The sequence below is a fragment of the Armigeres subalbatus genome, chromosome 2 (assembly GCF_024139115.2).
Source record: "Armigeres subalbatus isolate Guangzhou_Male chromosome 2, GZ_Asu_2, whole genome shotgun sequence".
NCBI lineage: Eukaryota > Metazoa > Arthropoda > Insecta > Diptera > Culicidae > Armigeres > Armigeres subalbatus.
The window spans coordinates 289,587,626-289,598,515 of NC_085140.1; the positions used below are offsets into that span (position 1 = coordinate 289,587,626).

General features: G+C 39.2%; 1 pseudogene; it reads right to left on the bottom strand.

Annotated features, from left to right (window-relative positions):
- Positions 1-2,913: 2,913 nt before the first annotated feature.
- Positions 2,914-10,656, bottom strand: LOC134209798 (uncharacterized; annotated as a pseudogene).
- Between the last annotated feature and the right edge of the window lie 234 nt (positions 10,657-10,890).

A 10,890-nucleotide genomic window follows, 5' to 3' on the forward strand; every position in this document is an offset into this window, starting at 1 on the left:
CCCTGTAGAGCAACGCGTTCCACACTCCCAGCGTGATTGCGTTTATCAATCATTCAAACAGAAGTTTCACTGCGCGAGGTGTTGCTTTGACCTTTTAACAAATCCTCAGGATTTCTGCTTGCTGGCTGCCTGGCAAACAACCACCAGCAAAACAAAGTGGTGGAAACGCGTTTTTCATCGAATTGTCAGCAGCGTCTCGGTCTCAGTGTCGACGAGGGAGTCGAATCGCGTTAGAAATTAACTCTTTTTTTCTATCGGCCACCTTCTTCGGGAATCGCCCAGGAATGCTCCAGCAATCCAATATGGGCTTGTTATCGTACATCATCAATCAATGGGCTGTACCCGGAGGAGCTTTTGTTCGATCTCATCTCCCCCATGGCGACCAGTTCACAGTGTAGGCAGCGAACCATGGCGGGCGGCGACGACGGAAATCTTCTGAGGCTTCGTTGATGCGGGAGGACAGGAACAGGACTGACGCAACCAAATCGATCAGTAAATCAAACAACATCATTGGTTGAGCGGAGCGCGAATGAGTCGGGAAGGGTCATCATCAGCCAAGCCATTGTCTCTTCTCGCCACGGGAGAATGACTGCAGGACGTAATGCACTATGGTGTAAAATTGCTTGATTATGCTTATTTCGTAAACTAATTCTCAGCGAATGGGGCGTCTATTTTTTTACTAATCGAATCAGGAAAACTGATTCCGCAAAATGATGATTATCAACAACTTAATTGAGAAACACAATTTGTCTTATTGTTTGTCATTTAAGATACAGTCACTTTCAAAATTGAGCGTACAGCATGGATTAGATGAATATATTCGAAAATTCTAAAGAAAATTTAATTGTTGGCTCGGTTGTTTTTAATGCATTTCATTATTCATCCCTTCCTTCAATGTATGCGTACATAAAATTGTTGAATTTTTTTCTCTAAAGTTCATTTACTTAAAAATAATCTCAAAATACGCCTATTAGATGTGACAAAATTGAGCGTACAGCAATTTTTATTCTAAAAAATTTCTTTATATAAACACGATTAATGTATTTTAATATTGTTTTTTCATGATTATATTAATAATAATAATCTTCCGCTACAAAAACATTCAATGTTTTGGAATTAAACCATGTTTTAATCAAAATGGCGAACAAGTAAGATGTATAAACAATGCTATTTAACAATTCAATGCTGCTGGGCCAAATATATGCTTTAAAATGATGTCTCGCTCGATTTCGATTATCTATCATATATAAGACGCGATGCCGGTGAAATCCATATCTTAACGCATCTATTTTGCCCAGCAGCATTGAATTGTTAAATAGCATTGTTTATACATCTTCCTTGTTCGCCATTTTGATTAAAACATGGTTTAATTCCAAAACATTGAATGTTTAAGTAGCGGATGTTTATTATTATTATAATAATATAATAATCATGAAAAAACAATATTAAAATACATTAATCGTGTTTATATTAAGAAATTTTATAGAATAAAAATTGCTGTACGCTCAATTTTGTCACATCTAATAGACGTATTTTGAGATTATTTTCAAATAAATGAACTTTAGAGAAAAAATTTCAACCATTTTATTTACGCATACATTAAAGGAATGGATGAATATTGAAATGCATTGAAAACAACCGAGCCAACAATTAAATTTTCTTTAGAATTTTCGAATATATTCATCTAATCCATGCTGCACGCTCAATTTTGAGAGTGACTGTAGATCAGATATGGATATCGAAATCAGACACTGCACCAAAAACTATAACACAGCCATATCAATCGTTTTCATCTGATTTTAGAACTTTGACCATCAGCTGCTTGAGAGGAAACCACTGTAGCTTGTGGTGCACTGCCAAAACCAGCCACATGCGGGGGAGGTAATAAGTAAAACGCAACGGATCACCCTCCTGCTGTGACGTTGCAAATGATTATTGTGAGACATCCTCCGCACTTTCCAGTGCTGCCGAAGGGATTGGATCCTTACCAGGCTCGGATCACAACATTCATTCGTCTTCATAAATTTTGCAGAACGGTCGATAGGCTAACTGACCACGCAACTGCAATGCAGCAACCCACAACCGGCCGATATAAAAGAATGGCTCTGGTGAAGAGCTTGAACTGTGGGGATTTAATAAATATTGAAATCAATCATAATAAATGTTGAACGTATTGAAATAAGCAATTAATTATGCGATCAAGTGAAACCGAGAGAAAGGGGGAATCGAGTAAGCATCATATTAAGCCGTTCCAATTAAAATCAATATTGGAATAGTCATCATCATCCGGAATCTGAAGGAAGATCCATTCAAGCATTTTTGTCGAGCTCGGAAGCCCAATTGACCTTCATAATATTTTTAGCACCTATGTATTTAGAACACTTATAAGCAGTGTTGCAAAAAATCGTTCGCATTCATTTGCCGGTGTCGGGCTGTATAAACGAACGTTGTATAAACGAATGTTATTTGGCCAACTGCAATTTGATCGCACAGTTGAAAAAATAATCTTCGAAATATGAGAAGTGGGAAGGTAGCAGTGAGAATTGCAGAAATAAAAAGTGAGATGTGAGTAGACAGAAGTCAAAGTATGAGGTGAAAAGAAATAAGTAAGTAGTGAAAATTGACTTTTGAGACGTTAGATGTGAAAAGTGAGAAATGAGAATTTATAAGTGATTAGCGGAAAAAAGGGTATTAGGAGAGGGAAGTAAATAATAAATAATGAAAATTGATAGATGAGAAGTGAAAAGTAAGAAAAGTATAATGAGAAGTGAGAAATCCATTATTTCATTTATTTTGAAATGAGAAGTGAGGAATTAGGGTTCAGGTGTGAGTAGTCAGTATAAGTGAGAAATAAGGAATAATGAACTAATAAGGGATAAGGGTCTCCAGTTAGCCTTGCGAGCAAAGGAGAAATCAAGAAATCAAACCTACTCCTGCCACATAGTGTCGAGTCTTGGCAATATCAACCGAAACTTTGTAACCCGGTAGCTCTTCACTTTCGCCAGGCTTAGCTCATTGAACCATCTTTGTTTGCAGATCATCCGCGTAGTAGGTTGCAGTGAGGCTAAAACGACCCGAGGCGACTTAATAGCAGTTCGCTTGTGATTCTGTGGATCCTGGTTCAAATAACGATCGGAATTTTCTCCACCTTCACCAGTGTTACTCTTGCCACCAATCCGGTTCATGTTGACAGCTAAGGTGGAATGTGCTTCCAATGAAATACTACCAAAGCTCATAGCTCCGGTGGGGTAGCGCTCCACGATTTCGGTAGCAGGCTCCACCCCAGAGATGTCAATTTTGTACGCCCTTGAATGAATTCCAACTGTCCACGCAAGGCGCACTGCTGCACACTCTTCATAGTTGTATCCCTAAAACGTGCATAAGTTCCCTTGTTTTCATTGATGGACGCTTCCAGCAGAGCTGGCTCATTGATATGACCTTCCCCGCCAGGTCGCCAGTGATATTGACCAGGGCTACGCAAGATTTTCATATCCGCAGCGTGGTTAGCATACACTAACGCATGCCGCTGGAGTCTTCCTGAGCCAGTAGTTCCAAGTTCCAATACGAGATTTAGTTCCTCGGGAGCAGAAATCTATGACATCAGACCCCATACCAACGGCTTCAAAAATCTGCGCTCCTTTGCAAGATTGTCGAAATACCAATATTGGCCATAACTTTCAGAATACGTCTGTCTCAATGGCTTGGACGTAAGATTCATAGATTTGCGTCGTTACTCGTAACGATAACTGTTTCATAAATAGCGCAGCGTCATATTCAAGAAGCACACATATATGGAGGACCTCCCGAGCTTCAGCTATTTCTATCACAAGGCTGACCATCATGCGTTGACGCGTTTCGATCAGATGATGATGTACTGCCCCTAGAGAAAGCAGTGCCGATACTGGGGCACGATTCTTGCTCGATGCACGGTCCGATAGCGTCAGCAACCTGATAACCTCCCTGGGCGGCATTTTGGGCCTCTTTAGCCGGGAACGTGATATTATCGATCACCTTGGTCTTCCAGCCACGGTGTACGTTCCGCTTCAGGGTCTCCAAACAGATGCGCTGAACCTGTGAGGGGTTGGCTTGCAACAAGTTGGCTTCAGGTCCTACGGGAGGCTGTAAAGACATGACGATTTTATCACGGAAAGAATTGATCTGAGTAACTTGGGCGAACAGTTGATTGAAGCATTAAATTTTTAGCAATAAAGCATTAAAATGGAATGTGGAAAGATATGCTAACGAAGGATCGTTACCCATGTAATCGAGGGTTCTCCTTCTTGTTGTTTATCATGGGAAGAAGCAGCATGTGGATGGTCTCGTTTGTGTAGCCGTACTACTGCTAGCGGCATGGTGCGATCGTTCTGCCACGCTTAGACTTGCGTCAGGAACTCCAGCACGCAATCACATGAACCCGAATCTGACAAATTCGGTTCGACCACTTCTTCAACTCGTCGCCGTATTGCTCGCTTTTCATGACACCCTCGCGAGTAGAGGTGTGCGCCGGTCCGATATTCGTCGGCGACGGCGTTTGTCAAAATTTTGGTCGGTGGTGGCGGCGTTTTCGGCGTCACGCCGAAAGCCATTTTAACCGGCGGCGGCGGTGTGAATCGGCTCTGGCGATTTTTTCATTACGTTTTTCTAAGATTTTTTTTTGCATTTTTTCGGGACATTTTCAAGATATTTAAAAAAAAATCTTTTAAATTTCATTTTCATTTAATTTATTTTCAAGATATTAAGAGAAGAATCTTTTAAATTTCGCATGAAACATCTAATGAACTATTTTTTCCAAAATTTGGAAAATATTTTCGAGCAATCTTTGGAATTAGAAGATTAGAAGGTCTTTGTATTTCCCAAATGAAGTTGTTTGGGATTTCAGCAAAAAAAATCGTCGCAATTTACATAATGAACTTCAAAATTTTCACAAAAATTGTTCTTAACTTCAACAGGAAAACTTCAGAAATTTACGAAAAGTTTCTGTTGAGTATTCTTCGAAATTTTCACAGAAAATTCTTGATAATTGTAGGAGAGTGCTGTTGGTAGAATGGGTGCTTAACCGTTGGCTTTCTCAGTCTAGAATAATAAAGACGGATAGTTTGGCATGGCCAACGATAAAACAGTAAATTCTTGAGCTTTTCCGCGGAGAGTTTTCAAGAAAAACTCTCTGGAATGTTCACGAGAAATTGTCCGTAAGTTTAACGGAAACTTCTTAGGAAATTCCGCGGAGGATTGTTCAAAATGTCTCAACGAAAAATTGTTCGAAATTATTGGATTGCTACGGAAAATTCTTTGTACATTAGACGTTCAATAACTGAAAGTAATTTAACTGCAATGCTTTTAACAGCATTTCGATAGTTACATCAGTTTTGCAGTTTATCGGACAGCTGAGCTTCAAAACGATGTCAAAGTCGATGATAGCTGCATAGCGCTGAAAAATCAGGTGCACTTTTATTCTGACATCGTCTGACAATTGTTTGCCGTCTAGAATGCGTCGCAGTTATCGAACGCCATTCGCTAACTGAAACGAAAACATGTTGCAGTTATCGAACGACTAGTGTATTGTCCATAAGAAATTTTTGGAAAATCCCATTGGCCGCAAGTGACAGACGGCCGAACTGGTAATTTGGCCCAAATAGTCGATTGCCCTAACAGGTCGTTTGGTCGAATAGGACATCAGCCCAAAAATGCTGTCTGGCCGAATCGGTCGTTTGGCAGAATGGAATATTTGTCCGAGCCAAAAGCCAAAAGTTTATACGCCCAAATGTCGATATCAGAACGAGTAATTTAATCCAAAATGACATTTACGTTGAAAAGGTTAATTGTCAAACGAGCATTCATCGAAATTTCGTAACCTCTCTACTTTTTAAGTTTTTTTTTGTCTTTATTTAGGAGACTTTCAGCCCAAGGCTGGCTCATCTCCGGCACTTTTTAAGTTGATACGGGCCTTTAAGCCAAAAGCCATCTAACCACTTCCCATTAAGCTGAATTGAACGTTTATCCGAAACTGTTATCAGGTCAAAAATGGTTTGACCATAAATGTAGTTTGACCGAAAACGACATACAGCCGAAATGGACATTCAGCCGAACTGATAATTTGGCCGAAAAAAATGGTTTAACCGAATAGATCATTTGACCGAAAATGCCGTTTGGTAGGAATCATAATTTGGCCCAAAAATGTCCTTTCTGCAAAACAACTCTTCTGGCCGAACGGCATTTTCTGTCAATGACCTATTCGGATAAACGTCTTTTTGGCAAAATGATCAATTCGGCCGAACAACACTTTTCAAAGAAGGTTGCAGAAAGTACATTCTAGGGCCAAGTGGCTCTTTCTACAGAATGACATTTTTTTATATTGTTGGTCATATTTGGCATTTTGGTCAAATGATCTATATTCGGTCAAACAATTTTTTCATCCAAACGGCATATTCAGCCAAATGACCTGTAGGGTAACAACTTTTTACAAGTCTGCTCAAATTTTCCTTTTGCCATTTCCACAGCCATTGCTTTCGGCCAAACTACATTTTCGGTCAAACCAGTTTTGACCTGATAACAGTTTCCGTGAAACGTTTAGTTTTGCTAAATGGTACCTGGTTAGATGTCTTTTGGCCTAAAGGCCAGTATCGACTGGCGAGAGAGGCCACGGAATTTTGTTCAATGGTCAATAGACAAAAAGACCATTTCGCCAAACAAATGGCCATTTCTGACCATATTACCCGTTCAGTACGAGGATCAGTCATTGAAATTAGGCCGTATTACCCGTTGCACCAAATGACTTTTCGGCCAAATAGCCCATTCTGTCAAAAAACAATTTCTGCAAAATGGCATTTTTGCCAACGATCGTTTCAGCCGGACAACCTGTTAGGGCAAACGGCTTTTTCGGCCAAATTGCCAGTTCGGCCGTCTGTCGTTTTCGGTCAATGGAACTTACCAAGAATTTCTAAACGAAAATAGAAAGAATTTTCTGAAGAAATCCAAAAAAATCGTCAAAAATACCGAGCATTTTTTCGATGTTTTAAAGTTGGTATACCAAACTAGCCGTTTAGTGATGAAATTGTACCTGCCAAAAAATCACTCTAATAAAGGATGAAAAAAAATTAACCGTCTTATATACTCTATATTGGGAAAGTCAATGTAAAGCATCTCTTTTACCAGTCTTCTGTGTGAATTTCACAGAATACTCAATAGGAACTTTCCGTGAATATTCCGATTATTTTCCTGTTGAAATTTGAAACAACTTCCCGTAAGAACTCTGAAGAGATGCTCATGTAACTCCCAAACAATTTTCCTTGGTCAATCTAAAGAGCTCCGCTTGGTAATTCCAAAAAGTTCTCGAAACTTGAAAGTAGTTCCCGTTCCCGTGAAAAATCTGAAAATAATTTTCAAATAAATATTCTGGAAAAACTGGAAGTCTTTCATCAAAATTTTGGAGCGAAATTCAAAATATTCTCCCGTTATTGTCTTGAAAATATCCAAAGTATATCCTAGCGAAGTCTTAAATCTTAAAACATAATGAGATCATATAGAAAATATATGCTGATTTTGACATCTTGAGTCATAATTTGTTTTCAAATATGTATAAATCATCATGATTGATAACATATTTTGATCTCATTTTGCTGTAGATTACTAAATTGAATAATATGACATCAAACTGTGTATTTATTTTGTTATCGGAAACCAATATAAAAATAAGTTTTCGATTTGCTCTCATCGACAGCAGTAGGGTATCCAATCATGGTTTGAACTAGTGAAAAGCGTATCATGGTTTGAACCATTTTGAAATCAGTATTACCATCTCATTAGCAGGAAATGAACCTAAAACAGTATGAATGGAATATTTAGGTATACTGGAAGTGATAGAGTTTATTTAAACATTCATACATATTGTTTAAGTAATAAAATAAAGCGATTTAAAAACGTCATGAATTTGCGCAAAATCCCCCCCACCAGTGGCATAATTTCAAAAATCTCGTAAAGGACGCATTTTATGACACAGGAGTGAGATCAACACAGATAGAAAAATCCACTGAAATTTACGCTAAAAATCATGCACATAGATGGAACGCCATTATTAGCGTAATTCCAAACGGTATATAACCTAAATGTATACAATATTTGTCGTGAATCATCAATATTGCATACAAGTTGTAAGCAATCTTGTTAGAAAGAGGACCATTTCAGCGTAGAATAGCGTAAATTTCCGCATGTCAAATTTTACGCGCTGTTTATTTTTCATATTTTTTTTCTGTGAATATATCAAAAGAACGCTATTTTCATCTGTAATCGATTGACGTCATCATACAATTGAGAAACAGTTTTAAATAGTTAAAGTAGTAACAATTATGCAAGGTAAAAACTGACCATGGTTTGAACTAAATTCGTACCATGGTTTGAACTTGTAAATGCAGTCATGCTCTGCTGCTGTCCGCTAGGAGCGCTGCATGCGCCTAGCTGGAGCATTTTGTTTACATTTCCAATATGAAAAAATCGCAATTTTCATATCGATAATTCAGACGATTTTCACACGTTTCGAGTTACTAATTGAATGCGAGAAGATGAATAGTAAAACAAATTTGCTTTTCTACAGATTTCCTCAGCGTTTCATGCAAGTGATTAGTATTATATTTACACAGATAGAAAAATCCACTGAAATTTACGCTAAAGATGATGCACATAAATGGAACACCATTATTAGCTTAATTTCACGGGTGATTTAGCCTAAATGTATACAATATTTGACGTGAATCGTCAATATTGCTTGCAAGTTGTAAGCAAACTTGTTAGGAAGAGGTCCATTTCCGCGTAGAATAGTGTAAATTCCGCATCTCAAGTTTTACGCGCTGTTTACTTTTCATTATTTATTTCTGTGTAGGAGCTGCTGGCTGCTGCAGTAGTTCAAAGCATGGTACGAATTTAGTTCAAACCATGGTACGAATCAAAGTTATGTAATTATTAAGTTTTTTCGATGAAACTAAGCATAATATGTGCACTCAGGATGTTTTTAGAAAGATAATGAACTATGCTTCCATACAAACTAGAAATCGCAGTTCTAACATGTCCCTTTAATGAAATAAATCAACTTTATTTTGACGGCTCATCTGAAACCCGCCTTTTGATTCAAACCATGATTGGATACCCTAGTAGTTTCGCTAATCACCGTGGAATTCATCAATTGAAATTGATTGGCTTTTTTCGGTGACGATGTCACCGAAAAAGCCAATCACATTCAATTAAGGAATAGTTTATGATTGAATGTCACAGTAAGATATTTCTGCTATTACGTTTTGTTATTTTAACCGTTAAAACGATCAAAAAGATATCCTAAACCTAATCGAGGATTTCACAGCATTAAAAAAAGTTATCGATTTGCTCGGGAAGGCTTCTACCAAATAGTCTTTTCGGTTAAACGACACATTCGGCCTAACAGCTTTCAGCCTTGTGGCTTTCTGCCGAACGACTCTTTTCTGTTCAAAAATTCAATTTCAATTAGATTTTTTTGGATTTCAACGGGAACTCCTTCGCAATTTTCACGCTCAGTTTCTACGGAAAGCTTTTCGAAATTTGAACAGGAAATTGTATGGAATTTTAATGGAAATAATTGGTATCTTCACGAAAAATTCTCTGGAGTTTCAACGTGATGTTGTAGAGATCTATCAGGAAATTATAAGGAAATTGCACTGAATCTTCGGAGTTTCCACTGAAAATTTGAATCGGCGGGGAAAATTATAGATCAGTGACGTGACAAAATTGAAACGGCGGCGCGCGGACGCAAAAATCTCGGCTGCGGCGCCGTGCTAAAAACCGTCGGCGGCGACGCACACCTCTACTCGCAAGCCTTCATGCGGTTCACATTACCACGCAGGGTGTTGATTTCTCCGTTGTGCGCCAAAACCTGTAGCGTATGTGAAACGGGTGTGCACCAGCGCCAAGTAGGTAAAGAATTTCGGATTCTTGAGATCAAGATAATACTCCCAGAACTGATCGGACGTAAACAGCCCCTTTCAGACGATGGTCTTGGTCGACAGAGAACAGATGTAGAAGCGACGACCTGGACGAACCAATGCGTGGGCTGCTCGCTTACGCAGAACAAAACCTGTCGTTTGAACGTTTCCTCGTCGACATCGGCCGTAACGAAGGCGTACTGGGAGAGAGGTTCGTCCTGGTTGGTCGGAACATCACACCAACAAAGCATATGTATTCCCAAGCTCTCTGCCAACGTACTGAAGTCCTTTTTGGCCTCTTCGTGAGTGTTCTTGTCCAGGTAGAAAATGCCGGAGGCGTAGCGACCTACTTAGTTCCGGTAGTTGGATGCCATGGGATGCAAGATCTTGAGCGTAGAGGTTGAACGGAATCGAAGTGCATACATCGGCACCGTCACCGGTATCGTTATTCGAGGCGCAAGCGCCGTGATGGTTTATACAGATCGCCAGCATTTGGGCATCGCGTAAGATCTTATAATTGGCCTTTCCTTCGATCCAGACGATAAAACCAATGCTCGTTTTGTGGATCATAAAGACCTTGTGCTGCTGGTGCATCCCAATTCCTAGTTGGTTTTGTAGGTTGCTGCTGTTGTTGTTCATCGCGAAAACCATCCTGCTGGATCACTTAACGTGTCACAATCAATTCATATGAAAATTCATTATTGGGTGGGACCATTCTATTCGAACCAAAAATAATGAGATAGCCTTCTTTAAGGTCACTCCTCACGGAATCCAAGTTTCAAAGTGGTCGCGTTTTCGAGGGTACACCACTCGATACGGAGGCGGCGCACAATTTGGTTGATTTAGCTTTGCTGCGTGCATGCATGCAGCATGCGTGAAATAATAAAAATGACAGTTGTGCGCCGCCTGAGTGACCTGATTTTGTTTGAAATTGGCTTTATTCTCGTTC